The sequence below is a fragment of the Loxodonta africana genome, chromosome 18 (genome assembly GCF_030014295.1).
Source record: "Loxodonta africana isolate mLoxAfr1 chromosome 18, mLoxAfr1.hap2, whole genome shotgun sequence".
Lineage (NCBI taxonomy): Eukaryota > Metazoa > Chordata > Mammalia > Proboscidea > Elephantidae > Loxodonta > Loxodonta africana.
In genome coordinates, this window is record NC_087359.1 from 47,942,340 (window position 1) to 47,965,089 (window position 22,750).

At 35.9% G+C, this 22,750-nt stretch overlaps 1 long non-coding RNA gene across 2 annotated transcripts; it reads left to right on the forward strand.

Moving 5' to 3' along the window:
* Positions 1-2,059: 2,059 nt before the first annotated feature.
* LOC111751768 (uncharacterized) lies at positions 2,060-7,879 on the forward strand. 2 transcript variants are annotated; one of them, XR_002786841.2, is made up of 4 exons: positions 2,060-2,555; positions 2,642-2,721; positions 3,602-3,735; positions 6,132-7,879. It is a non-coding gene; the product is annotated as an uncharacterized LOC111751768 (long non-coding RNA). The 2 variants fall into 2 exon arrangements; XR_010318248.1 differs by lacking the exon at positions 2,642-2,721.
* The last annotated feature ends 14,871 nt before the right edge of the window (positions 7,880-22,750 follow it).

The following is a 22,750-nucleotide window of genomic DNA, read 5'->3' on the forward strand; positions in this document are numbered from 1 at the left end:
AAAAGCTACCACCAGCCCACCACATTGCTCCCGGGAATGGTGTTTGAGGGATCCTGGCTATTCAGGTCTGGCAACTCCTCTCTGCTTCTGAGCCATCTCTCCCTCCCCCTGCCGCTCAGTCCGTTTTTTAACTTTGCCTTTGATGTTCAGGGCTCCTAGCTTGTCATAAATATAATTGTTTCACTTGTTTTTTTTGGTCGTTGTTGTAAGAGAGATCACCAGAAGCATTTGGCTACTCTGCCATCTTGGCCCCACTTCCTTGCTGCTATTACATTTATTGAGAGCATGTTCAGGCACTGTTCTACATTTATTACCTCATTTAATCCTCAGAAAAGACACATGATATAGGTTTTGTTATTAGCCCATTTTGCAGATGAGAAAGCCTAGGCACAAAGAGTAAAAGAACTTGCCTAAGTTTTCAGTGGTATCATCAAGACTTGAGCCTAGGCAGTCTGACTTGGGAGGGTATAGCTATGAACTTCATTTTATGATTTTCATTCTACACATTGTAAACATATTTCCTACAGGGAAAAATCTCAGTGGAAATACAAATGTAGAAATGAAGTTTGAATTTTGACCACTACCGTTGCTTAGTTCAGATTCTTAACAATTTTTGCCTTGGTTACTTCAGTAGTTTCCCAACTGATTTTCCTGCCACTAGTCTCATTTCCCTCTAATATAGCCTTACTGGATTTTCCAGCATTATTGAACTCACTGAGATTCTCTAAAGATAGGTTATTTCTTGCTTCTATCCTCTGTAGATGTGTTTTTTTTCTTTATAAAATATCCACTTTTCTGGCTAACTGTAACTAACCTCCTTTTTTGGTGGTGGTGGGGGTAGGAGGTTGGATTTTTATTTTGCTTTCCACCTAAAAAGTCCATCTTGTTCAGATACCAGTAAAGTAAAGAGCAGTCTAAAGTTCTGAGGTTTTTTTTTCCCTTTTTATATATTGTGGTAAAGTACAGTCTACAGATTTTGCATCAGATATTTCTCTAAACTCTTGTGTCTAATGAAAAAAAAGAAAAAGTTAACAGCAAGTGTTGCTTATTAGAAATACAATGTTATATCTAGAAATTCTTTAAATAGTAGACTGAAAAAATAGTAACTTGGCATATAGTTCATAACAATGGCAAAAATTAAAAAGTATATACTATTGTTTACTTGCTAAGATGCCTAGAGATATTTTTTTCCATTTAGTACTTGATTAATCCTATTTAGTTTTTTCAATTTTAGTATTAATTATTGAAATAGCCAAAGGTATCTACTTTCTGTACAGTTTTAATGCCTACTGCAGTAGACATTTACTCGACAAAACATCTTTTGGAAGGAAACTTTTTTTTTTTTAAGTTATTTTACTTATTTTGGAAGGAAACTTTTTTTTTTTTTTTAAGAAATCTGTATTAATGTCACATGCTCAGTATATGCTTTTTTGGAAGCCAATAAAACACATTCTGGTTATAAATTAACACAAAGCAATGATCACTTATATTCTAGAAGTGTCATGGAGTACAACCCCATCATTGGATTCATATGCTCTAACATAGTTTTAGAATCATTACTGTTGTAAAATCATTATTCCTTTGCATAACGCATTAAAAAATGGCTCAACGTAAAGCTTGTCCTTTAGAGCCAGAATTCCATTTTATATATTATCCAGTTTATGTTCAACGTATAGTATTAAAACTATCTTTGACTATTAAGAAAAGGAGAAGAAAATAGGATGAGTGGTAACAGCTTTTCCTAGTACAGGTCTGTAAAAAATATATCGAAGATTAAAACACATTGAAGATCAAATTTAAAAGTATTCTCCTAGAATGAGACCTTTCAAGTGAATAGTAAAAAGTGCCTTAAGGTTATACTCTTACTCAAACCAACTAATTGAACATTACAATGGAAGAGTCCATTAAATATTACATTAAGTAATTAGTATATTTTTATATTCTTACATAGTTCAGAATTACCAAACCATGAAACTGAATTTCTTTTCTTTTCCCTAAGGACTATAACAGGAGATTTTAATTAAGCCTTGTTTTTTTTTTTTTTTATGTTGAGTTTCTTAGTTCTTAAAAAGCTTTTTATTTACTCTAACTTTTCTAAGTGGTTGTCTAAATAAAGATAGCCTTATGTGTGGCTTGGTAATTTTTGTGGTTAACATATACCATGAAAAAAATTATTGTAGATATTTAATTCCTTAGGTATATATGCTCAGCTGTGTTCAAGCATGAATCGTTTAGTATAATGTATAATTAACAGTAAATCCTAAAGAAATACGACTACGGTTAAAGACAGTATCTGCTTTTGAAACTGACATTATCGGAGTTTATTTTATTTACTTATTCACTTGTTTTCCCACCTCATTACAGAAAAGATTTCAAATGACAAGTTAATTCTACTATAATGGGAGTAATATTTATTTATTCATCAAAAAAAATTACTATGTGCCAAGTACTGTGCCAAACGCTGCTTATACAGAAATCAAAAACATGTTCCTTTCTTCAGGAAGTATGGGATTTAGAGGAAAAGTCAGACAAGTTAACCAGCAAGTACAATCAATGTGAGTATAATAATAATAATTACTACTAACTTATATATGAGATGACATACTAAGCACATTATATGCTGTTATTCTTTATTTTTCAGATAAGGAAATTAGTGCTTAGAGGCATTAGGTAACTTATCCAAGGTCACACAGAAGTGGTAGAATCAGGATGTGAACGCAGGTGTGTCTGACTCCAAAGTTTGTTATCTTGCTGCCTCTATATATTGATAAATGTTAAGACACAGCAATGCAGAGGATTTTATGGGGACACTGAGGAGGGTGTGCCAGCCTAGGCTGGTGGGTTCTGGAAGGGAATGCTTTAGTTGAGTTTAGAAGGCTAAATAGGAATTAGCCAGGAGGAGAGGGACCTGAAAAGCATTCCAAGCAGAGAGATTGCTCTGTGCAAAGGCATGGAGATGAGAAAACAGCCAATTTGGGGCTTGTCTGGCTAACTCATTTCTCTAAATGAGGAAGGGTTAATCTCCAAGGAAGGTCCCTGGATGGTGCAAACAGTTTACTCTCGTCTAGTAACCTAAAGGTTGGCAGTTCAAATCCACCCAGCACCACCGTGGAAGAAAGACCTGGAGAGCTGCTTCTGTAAAGACTGTAGCCAAGGGAACCCTATGGATCAGTTCTACTCTGTAACACATGGGGTTGCCATGATTTATAATGGGCTCAGCAGTATTTGGTTAGATTCTCTATTCACTACAATTTCTGGGAAGATCCTGGAATTTTTTAAAACTACAAATCATAGGAGTGCCATTTGTGTTAAACAAAATGCCACATAATCAGGAAGCAGAAAAGTCTTATGCCTTCTAATTAGTTTTATTTGGCTTTTAGAACAATGGCTTCTAAACTGTAAAATCTCTCTTTATTTTTTTTTTGATCATTTCTTTCATCATGCTACCTGATGCCAACCTGTGTAGAGATTTTAGAACCGAAGACTGCCTAAAGGGTTCCCATTTCAACTATGCTTAAGTCCTATTTACTTTCTAAAGATTTAGGAAAGGATAAGTATGTTAACTCTGTATCGATATCCACTAGGTGACTTTATCTTTCAGAGGATAAACTTACTAAAACACGTCCTTTCAAGAACATGTCCGGAGAGATAGAAGCATATCAAGCTGCTGGATGGATGTACAGGACAACGTAAGACCATGTCCCAGGTTATAAACCAGCATATAAAATTTAAGAGGTAGGGAATGGTTTTTCTGAGTTTGAGGAGCAATATTAATAGACACATTTATCATTCAATGAGAGAATCATTTACAAGCGTATTTTCTCCACTCAGTCTAAAGAGACAGCCTTGAACACTCATTTCAAATGTTATCTCCTACTAGAATTTCCCTGAGATTCAGCCTGAAGTAATCAATCCCTCCCCTGAGCTACCACAGTATTTTATCTGTATGTTTTAAAAAGGTATTCAATAATTTCTTCCTTTTTTACTATAAATTATTTATATGTATGTCTTATTTCTTCTATTGAACTGTGTCTTCCTTGACACAGAATTCATGTTAAATCTATAGCACTAAGCAGAGTGTCTTGTACATTTAAAGCGTAGCATGTATATCAAACAGTAAGCCATTAGAGCAGTGTTTCTCGAAGTGTTGGCCATGAATTACCTACATAAGCATCATCTGGAATGCTTTTCAACTTGACAGCAATGGGTTTGGGTTTTTTTTTTTGGAACGCTTTGCTAAAAATGCCAATTCCTGTGTTCCTGCCCACACCTACTGAATGAGAATTTCTAGAAGTTCCAAGAATCTGTTTGAATAAAAACTCTAGGTAATTGAGATGTTGACTAAAGTTCAAGAACTACTGCATTAGGGAGAACATAAGAATCCAAATTAAAGTCGCATTTACATGAAATTACAGATACATGTAATGTTAAAAATAGTCAACTAGCGTTTAGCACTACTTGTTAGTTGCTGTCGAGTTGATTCTGACTCATGATGACCCATGGTGTAAAATATAAGAAGAAAACGTGAACTAGAAGATATTTTCAATGCAGATTTTTCTGTATGTCATTGAAGAACGGTGTTCAATATTTTGGAATTTTCAGTTTTAAAAAGCATATTTAAATATCAAGTTTGAATATTGACGATTATTTTCTATGAATGTATTTGAAGTAAAGTGCCATGGTTCTTTTACTAAAGACTAAGAAAAAAATGCATTGAGCATAGTATCTGCACAGTCTTATATTGTTCTATGAAGAAATTGCCTTTTATGGCATGATACTTATAATGTAGTTTGTGACTAATAGTTTCATTATCAGAAATAGTGTGAAAAAGAGAACATTTAACAATATGTGTTTCTCCTATTCTTTCTTTAACAACATTATACCCTAGATTTACTTGTCTGTGGATGTTTTATCTGCGATTTAAAAAAATATGAAAGTATCCGTAGAATGCCAATGTCTTGGCTTTTGCATTGTTGAAATCGATAAGGGCTAGGATAAACTGTAGCAAGCAAAGCCAATATAAATCTTCATCCAGATAGTGCTCTTTCCTAATGTGATACAATAGTTCTAGAAACTTAGGCTGCCTTTATAATGGTAATAAAAATAAGTAATGCTTATAATGTAGAGCACTGTTCCGAGTATTTTGCATATATTAATTAATCCTTACAACAACCAAATTATGTATTGTTATCATCTACATATTACAGGTAAGGAAACTGAGATGCAAACTAAGAGATTTGTCCAGAATAAGAGATTCATCTAAGATCTGAGCTATGAACCTGTACAGTCTAGCTTCACAGTTGGCACCCCTAACCACTTCACAATAATGTTGTTGTTGTTAATTAGCAATTCATTTGACTTTGTCATGTTCACTATCAGGAGCTGTTTCCAGCAATTAGATGACAAATGTTTCCAAGTAAAAATTTTAAACAAATTCAGCCAACAGCTAAACATCTTTTTCGAATTGTTTCTTAAGGCTATTCCTACTTTTACTAATCATATGCAGTAGTATCTAGGTTTCTACACATAAAATTAGTTAGATTTCAAAGAATTATTTTAGCATGCCATTCTTGGTATTTGTGATTGCAGTAGATGGGGATTTGTACAAAGAAAATCTTTTGAAAATATATCTTCATTACTGATTGACCCAAGTAAAAGTCCAGTAATTTTCTTTTTCAGAAATGATTGGAACACTTAACAGATTTTTATGAAAAAAAAAAAAAAATCCAGACATATTTTCTTACTGATTATATATAAAATTATATATAAAAAAGGTTGTCTAGTAGTATGTGTTCTTTCTGATAAAAAAGCTGTTCAAGTTTTTCTCTACAAAAAGGTACATTTTTTATGAATTTGTAAGTGGCGTATACATAAATAAAATATTCTTGATCTGTGTCATTTTCTTATTTTTAATTCTCCAAATTGATCATTTGTGTGTCATTTATTGTTTTGTCTTAATAAATAAATACTGAAAATGATTTAACCACCTTGTAGAAATAACCCAATTCTGAATGCTGTAGGTTGGGCTGTGTTTTAATATGTTAATTATGTTTAAAAAGAAATCTGTCCCTTCAAAACACTAACTTACTTAAGAGGTTTAATTGAATACCACTAGTTTCTGTCATAATCAGGGCAGCTGAGAAGAAGAGGAAACCTAAATTAGAGAGAAGCCCAGAATGGAAAATAAAGATTTTTACTTTCAGGATAAAGGGCTCCAAACAGAAGAGGTGGGTTATAAGAATCTTGAATAAGAAGATCATGGGTATGCCCAATCATGTGACTCTTAATACCATAATTAACATATTTTTAAAAATGCAGATATATAATCTAGTGAGTTGAAAAGGTGGTATCAACATGGGATTATCAGTGGAACTGTTAAAGGAAAAAGATCACTGAAATTTTAGATTTTGCATGAGAAGATATTTTTTGAACTTCTTTTATTTTAATCTATAATTTATCAGTAGAGGAAAAAGAATGAATATCATTTATTTAATGAACAAATATTTTTCTTTCCTAAATTTCACACCAGTATGAAGCTTCCCTCTTAAGTGTTTAAGTTTTTAAAAATGTAAACTGAAGATTTGATTGTGCTACTAAGTAGGTACCATTTTACCTGATGGCTAGGACATACAGTTGAGAGGGAGCCTGACACCTTTAGAAAAGTACATAAGATATTTTATAATTGCTCAAAGAATGTAGTGCCCAATTTCTCAAATAACTCAAATAACTCAAATTTAAATATATTATATATAAGGAATTTATTCTATATTTAATTTTTCTGTAGACGCCTTCAATTTTGCACCTTAGGCTTGAATTTTTTCCGTGAAGGCAGGGTCTTTTTTTGTTTACTCTGTCCTCAATATCTGGAATAGTCAGTACTTAGTATATAGTAGGTTTTCAGTAAGTATTTGATGAATAAGTGAATATATGCTTATACATATGTCTTAAATAGCAATTTTGCTGATTAGATAAAAGTCATTGTAGGAATTTTTGAAACTACAAGGAAAAAGAAAATAAAAATTATTTGTATTTTGCCACTCCAAATAGCGATCCTTTAAGAAATATTTTTCTCTAGTCCCTTTTTTCCTACACAAATATATTTACAACTCAATTGACATCAAACTTACATATATAGTTTTGTATCCTTTTTTCATTTAACCCTTTCAAGTGGGCATTTCCCCAAATCAATAAGTATTTATTGAAAACGTAATGTTAAAATGTGGATAAGGGTCCTAGGGTTGTTTTTCCCAAAATCTGCACTTGTTATTAGGTGCCGTAAAGTTGCTTCCTACTCATAGCAACTCTGTACAATAGAAGGAAACACTGCGATATCCTCACAACCATTATTATGCTTGAGCCCATTGTTGCAGCCACTGTGTCAATCTATCTTGTTGAGGGTCTTCCTCTTTTTTGCTGGCCCTCTACCAAGCATGATGTCCTTCTCCAGGGACTGGTCCCTCCTGATAACATGTCCAAAATATGTGAGAAGTTTCTCGTCCTTACTTCTAAGGAGCACTCTGGCTGTACTTCTTCTAAGACAGATTTGATTGCTTTTCTGGCAGTCCATGGTATATTCAATATTCTTTGCTAGCACCATAATTCAAAGGCATCAATTCTTTGGTCCTCCTTGTTCATTCTCCAGCTTTTGCATGCATATGGGCGATTGAAAATACTATGGCTTGGATCAGGCAAACCTTAGTCCTCATCTTTGCTTTTTAACACTTTAAAGAGGTGTTTTGCAGCAGATTTGTCCAATGCAGTATGTCTTTTGATTTCTCGATTGCTGCTTCCATGGGCATTGATTGTGGATCCAAGTAAAATGAAGTCCTTGACAACTTCAGTCTTTTCTCCATTTATCATGATGTTGCTTATTGGTCCAGTTGTGAGGCTTCTTGCTTTCTTTATGTTGAGGTACAGTCCATACTGAAGGCTGTAGGTTTTGATCTTCATCAGTAAGTGCTTCAACTCCTCTTCACTTTAGCAAGCAAGGTTGTGTCATCTGCATATTACAGGTCGTTAATAAGCATCCCTCCGATCCTGATGCCCCATTCTTCTTCATATAGTCCAGCTTCTCAGATTATTTGCTCAGCATACAGATTGAATAAATACGGTGAAAGGAGGATACAACCCTGACACACACCTTTCCTGACTTTAAACCACGCACTACCTCCTTGTACTGTTCGAATGACTGCTTCTTGGTCTGTGTACAGTTTCCTCATGAACATAATTAAGTGTTCTGGAATTCCCATTCTTTATGTTATCCGTAATTTGTTATGATCCACACAGCCAAGTTACCTTTGCAAAGTCAGTAAAACGCAGGTAAATATCTTTCTGGTATTCTCTGCTTTCAGCCAAGATCCATCTGACATAAGCAATGATATCCCTGGTTCCATGTCCTCTTCTGAATCTGGGTTGAATTTCTGGCAGTTACCTGTGAATGTACTGCTGCAACTGCTTTGGAGCGATCTTCAGCAATATTTTACTTGTGTGTGATATTAATGCTATTGTTCAATAATTTCTACATTCGGTTGGATCACCTTTCTTGGGAATAGGCATAACTATGGATCTCTTCCAGTCAGTTGGCCAGGTAGCTGCCTTCCAAATTTCTTGGCATAGACCACGGAGCACTTCCAGTGCTTCATCTGTTTGTTGAAACATCTCCATTGACATTCTGTCAATTCCTGGAGCCTTGTTTTTCACCAATGCCTTCAGTGCAGCTTGGACTTCTTTCTTCAGTACCATTGGTTCCTGATCATATGTGACCTCCTGAAATGGTTGAATGTCGACCAATTCTTTTTGTATAGTGACTTTGTGTATTCCTTCCATCTTCTTTTGACGCTTCCTGCATTGTTTAATATTTTCTCCATAGAATCCTTCAATATTACACCTTAGGCTTGAATTTTTTCTTCAGTTTTTTCAGCTTGAGAAATGCCAAGCATGTTTTTCCCTTTTGGTTTTCTGACTCCAGGTCTTTGTGCATGTCGTTATAATACTTTATTTTTTTCTTCTCGAACCGCCCTTTGAAATCATCTGTTCAGCTCTTTTACTTCATCATTTCTTCCATTCACTTTTGCTGCTCTACGTTCAAGAGCAAGTTTCAGAGTCTCTTTTGACATCCATTTTGGTCTTTTCTTTCTTACCTGTCTTTTTAATGACCTCTTGCTTCATGTATGATGTCCTTGATGGCATTCCACAACTCATCTGGTCTTTGGTCATTAGTGTTCGATGTGTCAAATCTATTCTTGAGGTGGTCTCTAAACTCAGGTGGGATATACTCAAGGTTGTACTTTGGCTCTCATGGACTTGTTCTGATTTTTTCTGCTTCAGCTTGAACTTGCATATATGCAATTGATGGTCTATTCTGCAGTTGGCCTCTGGCCTTCTTCTGACGGATGATATTGAGCTTCTCCATCATCTCATTCCACAGATTTTGTTGATTTGATTCCTGTGTATTCCATCAGGCAAGGTCCAGATAGTTAATGTTTATGTTGTTAAAAAAGGTATTTGGAATGAAGAAGTCATTGGTCTTGCAAAATTCTTTCATGCTATCTCCAGTGTCATTTCTATCACCAATGCAGTATTTTCCAACTACTGATATTTCATCGTTTCCAACTTTTGCCTTCCAATCACCAGTAATTGTCAATGCATCTTGGTTGCATGTTTAATCAATTTCATAGTAAAGAAGTTGGTAAAAAGCTTCAATTTCTTCATCTTTGGCATTAGTGGTTGGTGCATAAGTTTGAATAATAGTTGTATGAACTGGTCTTCCTTGTAGGTGTATGAATATTATCCTATCACTGACAGTGTTGTAATTCAAACCCAGTCTTGAAATGTTCTTTTTGATGATGAATATTATGCCATTCCTCTTCAATCTGTCATTCCCGGCGTAGTAGACTATATGATTGTCTAATTTAAAATGGCCATACCAGTCCATTTCAGCTCACTAATACCTAGGATATTGATCTTTATACATTCCATTTCATTTCTGAGGACTTTCAGTTTTCCTAGATTCATATATTCCACATTCCGATTATTAATGGATGTTTGCAGCTGTTTCTTCTCATTTCGAGTTGTGCCACATAAGCAAATGAAGGTCCTGAAAGTTTTACTTCATTAAAGTCAACTCTGCTTTGAGGAGGCAGGTCTCCCCAGTTGTATTTTGAGTGCCTTCTAACCTGAGAGGCTCATCTTTTGGCACTAAATCAGACACAATGTTCCACTGCTATCGATAAGGTTTTCACTGGCCAGTTTTTTTCAGAAGTAGACTGCCTGGTCCTTCTTCCTAGTCTGTCTTAGTCTGGAAGTTTAGCTGAAACCAGTCCAACATGGGTGACCCTGCTGGTATTTGAAATACTGGTGGCATAGCTTCCAGCAAGGTGCAAGCCACCACAGTATGACAAACCAACAGACTGAGTGGTGGAGGTCCACAGTAGGAGATACATTTTACTTTGTCACCAAGACCACATATAAATATTTAATTGTATAAAAAAATGTAAAACAATAGCACTTTTACCAAATGTGATGCGTGCTGATATATATATATATATTTTTTTATTAAGCTTCAAGTGAACATTTACCATTCCAATCAGTCTGTCACATGTAGGTTTACATACATCTTACTCCCTTCTCCCACTTGCTCTCCCCCTATTGAGTCAGCCCTTACAGTCTCTCGTTTCGTGCCAATTTTGCCATCTTCCCTCTCTCTCTATCTTCCCATCCCCCCTCCAGTCAAGAGTTGCCAACACACTCTCCCGTGTCCACCTGATTTAATTAGCTCACTCTTCATCAGCATCTCTCTCCCCCCCACTGACCAGTCCTTTTCATGCCTGATGATTTGTCTTCGGGGATGGTTCCTGTCCTGTGCCATCAGAAGTTCTGGCGAGCATTGTCTCTGGGATTCCTCTAGTCGCAATCATACCATTAGGTGTGGTCTTTTAATGAGAATTTGGGGTCTGTATCCCATTGGTCTCCTGCTCCCTCAGGAGTTGTCTGTTGTGCTCCCTGACAGGACAGACATCGATTGTGGCCGGGCACCAACTAGTTCTTCTGGTCTCAGGATAATGTAGGTCTCTGGTTCATGTGGCCCTTTCTGTCTCTTGGGTTCTTAGTTGTCGTGTGACCTTGGTGTTCTTCCTTCGCCTTTGCTCCAGGTGGGTTGAGACCAATTAATGTATTTTAGATGGCCGCTTGTTGGCATTTAGGACCCCAGGCGCCACAATTCAAAGTGGGATGCAGAGTGTTTTCATAATAGAATTGTTTTGCCCATTGACTTAGAAGTCCCCTCAAACCAAGTTCCCCAGACCCCAGCCCCTGCTTCGCTGACCTTTGAAGCTTTCATTTTATCCCGGAAACCTCTTTACTTTTAATCCAGTCCAATTAGGCTGACCTTCTTTGTTTTGAGTGTTGTCTTTCCCTTCACCTAAAGCAGTTCTTATCTACAGATTGATCAATAAAAAGCCCTCTCCCTCCCTCCCTCCCTCCCTCCCCCCTTTGTAACCACATAAGTATGTGTTCTTCTCCGTTTTTTCTATTTCTCAAGATCTTATAATAGTGGTCTTAAACAATATTTGTCCTTTTGCAACTGACTCATTTCGCTCAGCATAATGCCTTCCAGATTCCTCCATGTTATGAAATGTTTCCGAGATTCGTCACTGTTCTTTATCGATGCGTAGTATTCCATTGTGTGAATATACCACAATTTATTTACCCATTCGTCCGTTGATGAACATCTTGGTTGCTTCCAGCTTTTTGCTATTGTAAACAGAGCTGCAATAAACATGGGTGTGCATATATCTGTTTGTGTGAAGGCTCTTGTATCTTTAGGGTATATTCCGAGGAGTGGGATTTCTGGGTTGTATGGTAGTTCTATTTCTAACTGTTTAAGATAACGCCAGATGGATTTTCAAAGTGGTTGTACCATTTTACAATCCCACCAGCAGTGTATGAGAGTTCCAATCTCTCCGCAGCCTCTCCAACATTTATTATTTTGTGTTTTTTGAATTAATGCCAGTCTAGTTGGTGTGAGATGGAATCTCATCGTAGTTTTAATTTGCATTTCTCTAATGGCTAATGATCGAGAGCATTTTCTCATGTATCTGTTGGCTGCCTGAATATCTTCCTTAGTGAAATGTGTGTTCATATCCTTTGCCCACTTCTTGATTGGGTTGTTTGTCTTTTTGTGGTTGAGTTTTGACAGAGTCATGTAGATTTTAGAGATCAGGCGCTGGTCTGAGATGTCATAGCTGAATATTCTTTCCCAGTCTGTAGGTGGTCTTTTTACTCTTTTGGTGAAGTCTTTAGATGAGCATAGGTGTTTGATTTTTAGGAGCTCCCAGTTATCCGGTTTCTCTTCATCATTTTTGGTAATGTTTTGTATTCTGTTTATGCCCTGTATTAGGGCTCCTAGGGTAGATCCTATTTTTTCTTCCATGATTTTTATCGTTTTAGTCTTTATGTTTAGGTCTTTGATCCACTTGGAGTTAGTTTTTGTGCATGGTGTGAGGTATGGGTCCTGTTTCATTCTTTTGCAAATGGATATCCAGGTATGCCAGCACCATTTGTTAAAAAGACTATTATTTCCCCAATTGACTGACACTGGTCCTTTGTCAAATATCAGCTGCTCATACGTGGAATGGATTTATATCTGGATTCTCAATTCTGTTCCCTTGGTCTATGTGCCTGTTGTTGTACCAGTACCAGGCTGTTTTGACTACTGTAGCTATATAATAGGTTCTGAAATCAGGTAGGGTGAGGCCTCCCACTTTCTTCTTCTTTTTCAGTAATGTTTTGCTTATCCGGGGGTTCTTTCCTTTCCATATGAAATTAGTGATTTGTTTCTCTATCCCCTTAAAGTATAACATTGGTATTTGGATTGGAAGTGCGTTATATGTATAAATGGCTTTTGGTAGAATAGACATTTTTACTATGTTAAGTCTTCCTATCCATGAGCAGGGTATGTTTTTCCACTTAAGTATGTCCTTTTGAATTTCTTGTAGCAGAGTTTTATAGTTTTCTTTGTATAGGTCTTTTACATCCTTGGTAAGATTTATTCCTAAGTATTTTATCTTCTTGGGGGCTACTGTGAATGGTATTGATTTGGTTATTTCCTCTTCAGTGTTCTTTTTGTTGATGTAGAGGAATCCAAGTGATTTTTGTATGTTTATTTTATATCCTGAGACTCTTCCAAACTCTTCTATTAGTTTCAGTAGTTTTCTGGAGGATTCCTTAGGGTTTTCCATGTATACGATCATGTCATCTGCAAATAGTGATAGCTTTACTTCCTCCTTACCAATCTGGATACCCTTTATTTCTTTGTCGTGTGCTGATATTTTCTAGTTTTAAAAATATGCTTGTTGCATCTTCCAAACTGATTTTACATGTCATTAATGGGTTGCAACCCATAATAGGAAAAAGACTGTACCCTTGTATGAATATAGTGTCGTCATTTCACTTTTATTGAACACATTTGGTTCTAATTTTTTTGCCACTACAAACCAATACTGTCATTCCAACTCATAGCGAGCCTGTAGGACACAGTAAAACAGCTCCATAGGATTTCCAGGGGGCAGCTGGTGAATTCAAACTGCTAGCAGCTGAACTCTCAATCACTGTGCTGCTAGGGCACTTTTTTGCCACTAGGTATACGTATTTACTGTGGTTTTACACAGATAATGCACAATTTCTGTTTGTTTGCCAGCCGGGCCCTCCCTGCCATAAGGTATTTTTGTAAGTGCAATATATAAACAGCAACATGTTTAAAAAATGGGCATAGTGGTGCTTACGAAAATACCTTGTGGGGGGAGGGCGGCTAGCAGACAAACATAGACTATGCACGTTATTTGTGTAAAATACTGTAAATATGTGTGTGACTGTATTTACCAAAGTAATTCCTCCTGGTTGTAGTAAACTACTGCTGAACTAGTAAATGTAGAAATCTTCCTTACCAGTTTGTGTAAATGCTTTCAGATTTTTCTATGCATTCATAGTATCTATCTGCCTATACAATTGATCTTCATCGTTTGTGGTAGTTATGTTCTGTAAAGATGCTGTGAACACTGAATTAGCAAATACTGACCATTGCTCCTAGGGAAAATACAGGGTTAGGATTCTGTGAGCCTCTGGACACAACATTTTTGTCAACTGATCTGTGCATAACCTTGTTTTTTTGTGTTTCTGTTTAAAGACACCTTATGTAATATATATTGTTGATTCATTGACATTGCACACACAGCCAATAGCATTAACTCATGCCTGAACAAAGCTTATCTAACACACGTATTTCCTCTATAGGGCACATCACAGCCTTCTCATGCTTAAGGAACGCTAGATAGCATTTCAGCACCATGCTTGAGGAGCCTTTTTAAACAGTGAAATTATCAATATAAAGCACAGAAATGCAAAATACTTGACACTAAATAGACTTTGAAAAGGACACTTGTTTACAGTGGGAGAGCAGAAACAAGAAGGCAAAAAGAGTACCGCTTTGTTTGACCTCAGCTGGGAACATGCACATCAGACAACTCAAGTTTTTTTACATTTTGCACATGTCCACAAATGACCACAAGACCACCACAAGTGTTGATTTGGGGGTTACAAGTAAATTTTAGTGAGCAGACAAATTCGAAAATACAGAAACTGTGAATGATGAGAATCAATGGCATATGTAAATATACACACACATAGTTTTGTTTCTAGATAAAAATGAGATTATTCTACACTTCAGCATTCTTTAGCTAGTCTATCATGAATATCTTTTCATATCGGTATAGAGAAATTTACTTTATTCTTCTGTCCTCTGCATAGTACTCAATTGTAGGTAGACTGTACTTTAAATTTTCCGCTATTAATGAGCATTTGTGTTGCTTCCTTTTTTTTTTTTGTATTTCAAGGAATGCCTCAGTGTCCATTCTCATACATAGACCTTTGTGCACATCTACATATATTTTTGTAGAATCAGTTCCTAGACGTAAGATTGCTGGAATATAGGGTATGTACATTAAATTTTTTTTTTTTTACTTACTACCAAATCACCTTTCAAAAAGTTTTTATCAGTTTGTACTACCTTCAATAGTTTATGAGAGAAAAGGATTCCCCATTTGTTAACACTGGATATTTTCAGCCTGAATATTAATTAATTCAACCTTAAAATTTTCAAGCCAATCTGATGAACAAATAAAAACAAATACATGTGTTTAATTTGAATATATTCATTTAGCATCTTTTCATGTTTATTGGCAATTTGCATTTCTTCTATGAATTGCTTGTTTATATTCTTTGCTGATTTTTTAAACTTTTTTTATCTTTATTATTGATTTGTAGGAAATCTTTTCATATTATGGATTTTAGTCTTTTGAGTGTTGTGTCTTACAAATGCCTTCTCCCAGTCTGTAAATTATCTTTCAAAGCTTTCTTATAGTATCTTTTTCTATATAGAAGTTTAGACTTTTGTACTCTGTAAAATTAGTTAATTTTTTTCTTTGTGGCTTCTGGGAATTGTGTCACGTTAAAAAAAAATCTTCCTGACCATACCCACTTATTCTTTTATATTTTACTCTAGATATTTATAGCTTTTTGTGTTTATCCATCTAGAATTAATTTTTGTATCTGGCTTAGGTGTATTAGTTTAACAGTTTAAAATTGATATATCTAATTATTCCAACAACTTTTGTAACTAGGAAGATTGAAAGTTTTGTGAAGGGAGGTTCTAATTTTGTTAAAATGCTTGAATTTAAAGGTGGGATTCTGTAATGGTAAATATAATCGACTAGATCTTGACTAGGAGATCACAAATGTAAGATTTAAAAGCTATTTGAGTAAGGGTAGATATTTTCTGGACAGGAAAAATGTTTAAAAGTGCAAATTTCTCAGCAGGCTTTATGGCCCACCAAGCTCACTTGAAACACTAGGTGTTTAACAAACTCGTGCCACCTTGCTGACATTTTCTGTCTTAGAATGTAAGGGGAAAATATATATTTGTATGAGAAAAAGTCTTGGAGGTTATACACCAAATCGTTAGCCATTATTTACTCAGATGGCAAGATTTCAGATAATTATTTCTCTAAAATTTTCTACTTACTATGTTGTTTTTTTCCCCACAATAAATACATGTTATTTGTTTAGTAAAAATAATACGAGAGAAGTAAAGGATACAGTGAAGGGTACTGCTGCTCTGGATCTGTTTATAGCCACTGAGAAACAATTGCTTGATGGGATAGAAATGGAAGAAAACTTTGCAGACAAAGTGACCATATCATTATAGAATCTGTGATAACTGGGGTGGAGAATTCTAGAAATAGCCACGTACATATATAGTCTAGATTATAGGAAGAAAAGTTTCAAAAGTGAAGAAAAAAATAGTAAAGACCTTATGAACTGAAACTGGAAAAGTTGGGAAGGACTAAAAAATAATTGTCTAATTATACTATTATAAATTATGCCAATGAGTTTTTAAAAATTAAAAACAAAAGCAAAAGCAACTAAAATTACTGTACTCTACTTGGAGCAACCTTAGCTTAGGTTTTATAAAGGATGCTTACAGATGATGAATAGAAAAAAATGGCACAAACATTTATGTGTCAGGAAAAACTAAAATTCAGAATAAATAGATGTGGGAAATTTACTAAAGATAATTTTAAGGATTTTACAGCTCAGAAACACTAAGGAAGATCTATGTCTATGTAATATTAACAGTTCTTATTTTCTGTCAAAGAGAACAATCTTTATTCTCCACAGCAACAAAATCTTCACCTTAGTAAACGTGATACCTACACCTACTCCTTACTTATATATGCATATATTACTTATTTAGTAAAGGTCTAATATACACCTATTCCTCACTTATCAACTATCTCGTTATCCAACATTTCTCATTTATGACAATAGTAAATTTATCTGACTATTTAGTGCAATAACAGCGTACTTCTGGCAGTAACAAATGCTAAAGTGTGAGGCAAGAGTAAAGCTGGCTATGATAGTTAAAGTTATGTATCAACTTGGCTGGCCCATGATCCTCAGTAGTTTGGCAGTTATATAATTATGTAATCTGGTAGTTATGTAATGATGTAATTTGGTAGTTATGTAATAATGCAGCCATCCTCCATTTTGTGATCTGATGTAGTCATCCTCCATTTTGGCACGCCAATTTTCACATAACAACCTAGTCTTTGGAACCTAACCATGTCGATAATTGAGGAGTGGGTTGTAGGTGAAATTGATTATGAAAGCATCTAACTGCTCTGTATGACTTTGCTTCCTAACCTGAACTAATTTTACTGGAGAATGCTGTTAGAACTTGTAGGTGAAAAACCTGAACTTGGAGGAGTTATTGAGGATACGAAAGTTCTTACAAGGCTGGAGGTGAGGAACAAGTAAGGACATTGACAGCTTATTGATCAAATTCAGGAATGACAAAATTTCATGGACCTTTATGAAAGCAATGAAAATAATTTGGAAGTCTGTGAGCAACATGGACTGAACAGATTGGTTTAAATAAGAAATTGCTATGTAAATATATAGTTGTGCCCTTGAAAAAAAATCATACAGTTGAAAAAAGAAGGAATAAAGGGTAATTAACTTAGAGACAAAATTTATGACAAAGGGAATTTTACTGTTGTTGAACTTAATACGTATCAGTACCATGATATGCCTGCCAAAACTTGATTATGATTTTCTGAATAAGAGAGGTTAGGCAATACCTGGCATATATCCTGATTTAGGTACCATAAAAAAAAAAAATTGGCATATGTCCAAATGTCAGCAATATTAGCCCTTTGTCATGTGGAGAAAGACAGACTTAATCTGATACATAAAGCAGCTTTGGGATAAAGATTACAGAAAGAGATTTCTGCTCAAATGAATGAGAATTTTCTAGTGATTCCAAAAACCAAGCCCATTACCATCAAGTCAATTCCGACTCATAGCTACCCTGTAAGACAGAGTAGAACTGCCCGATAGGATTTCCAAGGAGCCGCTGGTGGATTTGAGTTGCTGACCTTTTGGTTAGCAGCTGTGGCTCTTAACCACCGCACCACCAGGGCTCCTTGCTAGTGATTGTTGTTGTTAGGTGCCATGGAGTCGATTCCAACTCATAGTGACCCTATGTACAAGAGAATGAAACTCTGCCTGGTCCTGCTGCATACTCACAATTGTTGCTATGTTCGAGCCCATTGTTGCAGCCACTGTGTCTATCTATCTAATTGAGGGTCTTCCTCTTTTTCGATGACCCTCTACCAAGCATGATGTCCATCTCCAGGGACTGATTCCTGATAGCATGTCCAAAGAACATGAAATGTAGTCTTGCCATCCTTGCCTCTAAGGAGCGTTCTGATTGTACTTCTTCCAAGACAAATTTGTTCTTTTTTTTTTTTTTGGTAGTCTGTGGTATATTCAATATTTTTCACCAACACCACAATTCAAAGGCATCAATAATTTTTCTGTCTCCCTTATTCATCGCACAGCTTTTACATGCATATGAGGTGATTGGAAACACTGTGACTTGGGTAAGGTGCACCTTAGTCCTTAAAGTGACATCTTTGTTTTTCAACACTTTAAAGAGATCTTTCGCATCAGATTTGCCCAATGCAATGCATCTTTTGATTTCTTGACTGCTGCTTCAATGGGTGTTGATTATGGACCCAAGTGAAATGAAGTCCTTCACAAATCTTTTCTCCATTTATCATGATGTTGCTTATTGGTCCAGTTGTGAGGATTTTTGTTTTCTTTCTTTCTTTCTTTATTTATTTTTATGTTGAGGTGTAATCCATACTGAAGGCTGTGGTCTTTGATCTTCATCAGTAAGTGCTTCAAGTCCTCCTCACTCTCAGCAAGCAAGATGGTGTCATCTGCGTATTGTAGGTTGTTAATGAGTCTCCAGTCCTGATGCCCCATTCTTTTTCATATAGTCCAGCATCTCCAATTATTTGTTCAGCATACAGACTGAATAGGTATGGTGGAAGGATACAACTCTGATGCACACCTTTCCAGACTTTTAAGTAGTAGTATCCCCTTGTTCTATTCGAACGACTGCCTCTTCATCTAGTGTACAGGTTCCTCGTGAGCGCAATTAAGTGTTCTGGAAGTCCCATTCTCTGCAATGTTATTCATAATTTGTTACGAGCCACACAGTCGAATGCCTTTGCATACTCGATAAAAGACAGGTGAACATATTTCTGGTATTCTCTGCTTTCAGCCAAGATTCATTTGACATCAGCAAGAATAACCCTGGTTTCACATCCTCTTCTGAATCTGGCTTGAATATCTGCAGCCACTGTTGAATGATCGTCAGCAAAATTTTGCTTGCATGTGATGTTAATGCTATTGTTCAATAATTTCCACATTTGGTTGGATCACCTTTCTTGGGAATAGGCATAATTATGGATCTCTTCCAGTAGGTTGGTCAGGTAGATGTCTTCCAGATTTCTTGGCATAGACCAGTGAGCACTTTCAGCACTATATCTGTTTGTTGAAACATCTCAACTGGTATTCTGTCAATTCCTGCAGACTTTTTTTTCGCCAATGCTTTTAGCGCAGCTTGGATTTCTTCCTTCAGTACCACTGGTTCCTGATCATACGCTACTTCCTGATGGTTGAACGTCGACCAATTCTTTTTGGTATAGTGACTCTGTTTATTCCTTCCATCTTCCATCTTCTTTTGAGGCAATAGTGTTGTCCACTATTGCAACTCAAGACTTGATTTTTTTTTCTTCAGTTCTTTCAGCTTGAGAAATGCCAAGCGTGTTCTTCCCTTTTGGTTTTCTATCTCCAGCTCTTTGCACATGTCATTATAATACTTTACTTTGTCTTCTGGAGCTACCCTTTGAAATCTTCTGTTGAGCTATTTTACTTCATCATTTCTTTTGGCTTTAGCTACTTGATGTTCAAGAGTGAGTTTCAGAGTCTCTTCTGGCATCCATTTTGGTCTTTTCTTTGTCTCCTGTGTTTCTAATGACCTCTTGCTTTCCTCATGTACAATGTCCTTGATGTCATCGCACAACTCGTCTGGTCTTCAGTCATTAGTGTTCAACGTGTCAAATCTATTCTTGAGATGGTCTCTAAATTCAGGTGGACTATACTTAAGGTTGTATTTTGGCTCTTGTGGACTTATTCTGATTTTCTCCAGTTTCAACTTGAACTTGCATATGAGCAATTGATGATCTGATCTGCAGTCAGCCGCTGGCCTTGTTCTGACTGATGATATTGAACTTTTCCATCGTCTCTTTCCACAGGTGTAGTCGATTTGATTCTTGTGTGTTCTTTCTGGTGAGGTCCATATGTATAGTTGCCATTTATGTTGGTGAAAAAAGGTATTTGCAATGAAGAAGTTGTCTGTCTTGCAAAATTCAATCATGCGATCTCTGCCATCATTTCTATCACCAAGGCCATATTTTTCAACTACCAAAAAAAAAAAAAAAAAACCATTGCCATTGAGTCGATTCCAACTTATAGTGACCCTGTAGGACAGAGTAGAATTGCCCCAATACGGTTTCCAAGGAGCGCCAGGTAGATTTGAACCACCCGACCTTTTGGTTTAGCAGCCGTAGCTCTTAACCACTATGCCATCTGGGTTTCCTTTCTAACTATGGATCCTTCTTCTTTGTTTCCAACTCTTGGTTCCAATCACCAGTAATTATCAACGCATCCTGATTGCCTGTTTGATCAATTTCCGACTGCAGAAGTTGGTAAAAATCTTCAGTTTCTTCATCTTTGGCCTTAGTGGTTGGTGTGTAAATTTGAATAACAGTCGTATTAACTGGCCTTCCTTGTAGACATTGGATATTATCCTGTCACTGACAGCATTGTCCTTTAGGATAGATCTTGAAATGTTCTTTTTGGCAATGAATGCAACGCCTTTCCTCCTCAAGTTGTCATTCCCAGCATAGTAGACCACGAGATTGTCTGATTCTAAATGGCCAGTACAAGTCCATTTCAGCTTACTAACGCGTAGAATATCGATGTTTATGTGTCGCATTTCGTTTTTAGTGTTTTCCAATTTTCCTTGATTCACATTTTGTACATTCCAAGTTCTGATTATTAATGGATGTTTGCAGCTGTTTATTCTCATTTTGAGTCATGACAAATCACAAACAAAGGTCCCAAAAATTTGACTTCATCTGCATCATTAAGGTTGGCTCCGCTTTGAGAAGGCAGTTCTTCCCCAGTTATATTTTGAGTGCCTTCCAACCTGAGGAGCTTATCTTCTGGCACTGTATCAGACAATGTTCTGCTACTATGCATAAGGTTTTCTCCGGCTTATTCTTTTCAGAAGTATACTGCAGGGCCCTTCTTCCTAGTCTGGCTTAGTCTGGAAGCTCAGCTGAAACCTGACGGCCATGGGTGACTCTGCTGGTATTTGAATACCAGTGGCATAGCTTCCAGCATCACAGCAACATGCAAGCCCCCACAATATGACAGACTGACAGACGTTTGGGGGTACTAGTGATTAGAACTGTCTAAAAAAATAACAGGATACCTTGAGAGGTCATAGTTTATGGGTGTAGTGTTTGAGCAAGGCTAGTTTAGTTTACTGCCTTGATATGGATATTATAGAGGGCATTCAAGCTTAAATGACTTGAATGTATTGTTTTTGTATCTTTTCCTGTGTTTACTGGCCATTAATTAGGCTATTTGTCTTTTTATTATTGAATTCTAAGAATTTTTTTTATATATATATTCTGGATACAAGTACTTTATCAGATATATGATTTTCAAATATTTTCTCCCATTCTTTGGGTTGTCTTTTCATTTTTTTTGATGGTATCTATTGAAAGCACTAAAGTTTCTCATTTTGATAAAGTCAAAATTTATTTTTTCTTTTATTGTTACTTATGCTTTTGATGTCACACCTGAGAAAACCATTGTTTAATCCAAGGCCATGAAGATTTATACCTATGTTCTTTTTCTTAAAAGTGTTATAGTTTCAGCTCTTTTATTTCGGCCTATGATCCATTTTAATTTAATTTGTGTATGGTGTGAGGTAGGGGTCCAGCTTCATTCTTTTGCATGTGCCTATTCAGCTGACTCAGCACCATTTGTAGAAAAGACTGTTCCTTCCCCCACTAAATTGGCTTGATACTCAATTTTTTAAAGGAATAGTACAACTTTTATTTTTAATAAAAAATACAAACTCTGGATGCTAGAAGAGGAAATCCCAAACCAAACCCACTGTCATCGAGTCGATTCCAACCCATAGTGACCCTATAGGACAGAGTGTAGAACTGCCCCTTAGGGTTTCCAAGGAGCAACTCGTGGATTCTAACTGCTGATCTTTTGGTTATCAGCCATAATGCATAATTAATACTACCACCCTTATACAAGTTCACTACTTTATGTATTCTCTTGTAATCCCCTCTCTATAGGCATATAAATTTTATAGAGTTGTAATCATAATGTAAATTATGTATTCTGCACTTTTCACTTAACATATGATAGACATTTTCTATGTTTCTATGTATATTTACGAATTATTTTTTGTTTTTCATAATGGTCCATTTATAAGATATACATATTTTAATAAGCCAGTCTCTTACCTTGAGTGCTTAAATTTCCTCTAATTTTTTACTATTTAAATAACAGGGCATTTATAACCTTTGTACATATGCTACTAACCTTCTGTTGTGTAATTTCCTTAGATAAGTTTCTGGAAGAATTTCTTCCAAATATATATTGAGGAGCAACTAGAAACTACTTATATAATTTTGTTTTGGGGAATTCTGGAGAGAGAGTGTATGTACATGTGCAGTTAAGTTAGCCCATT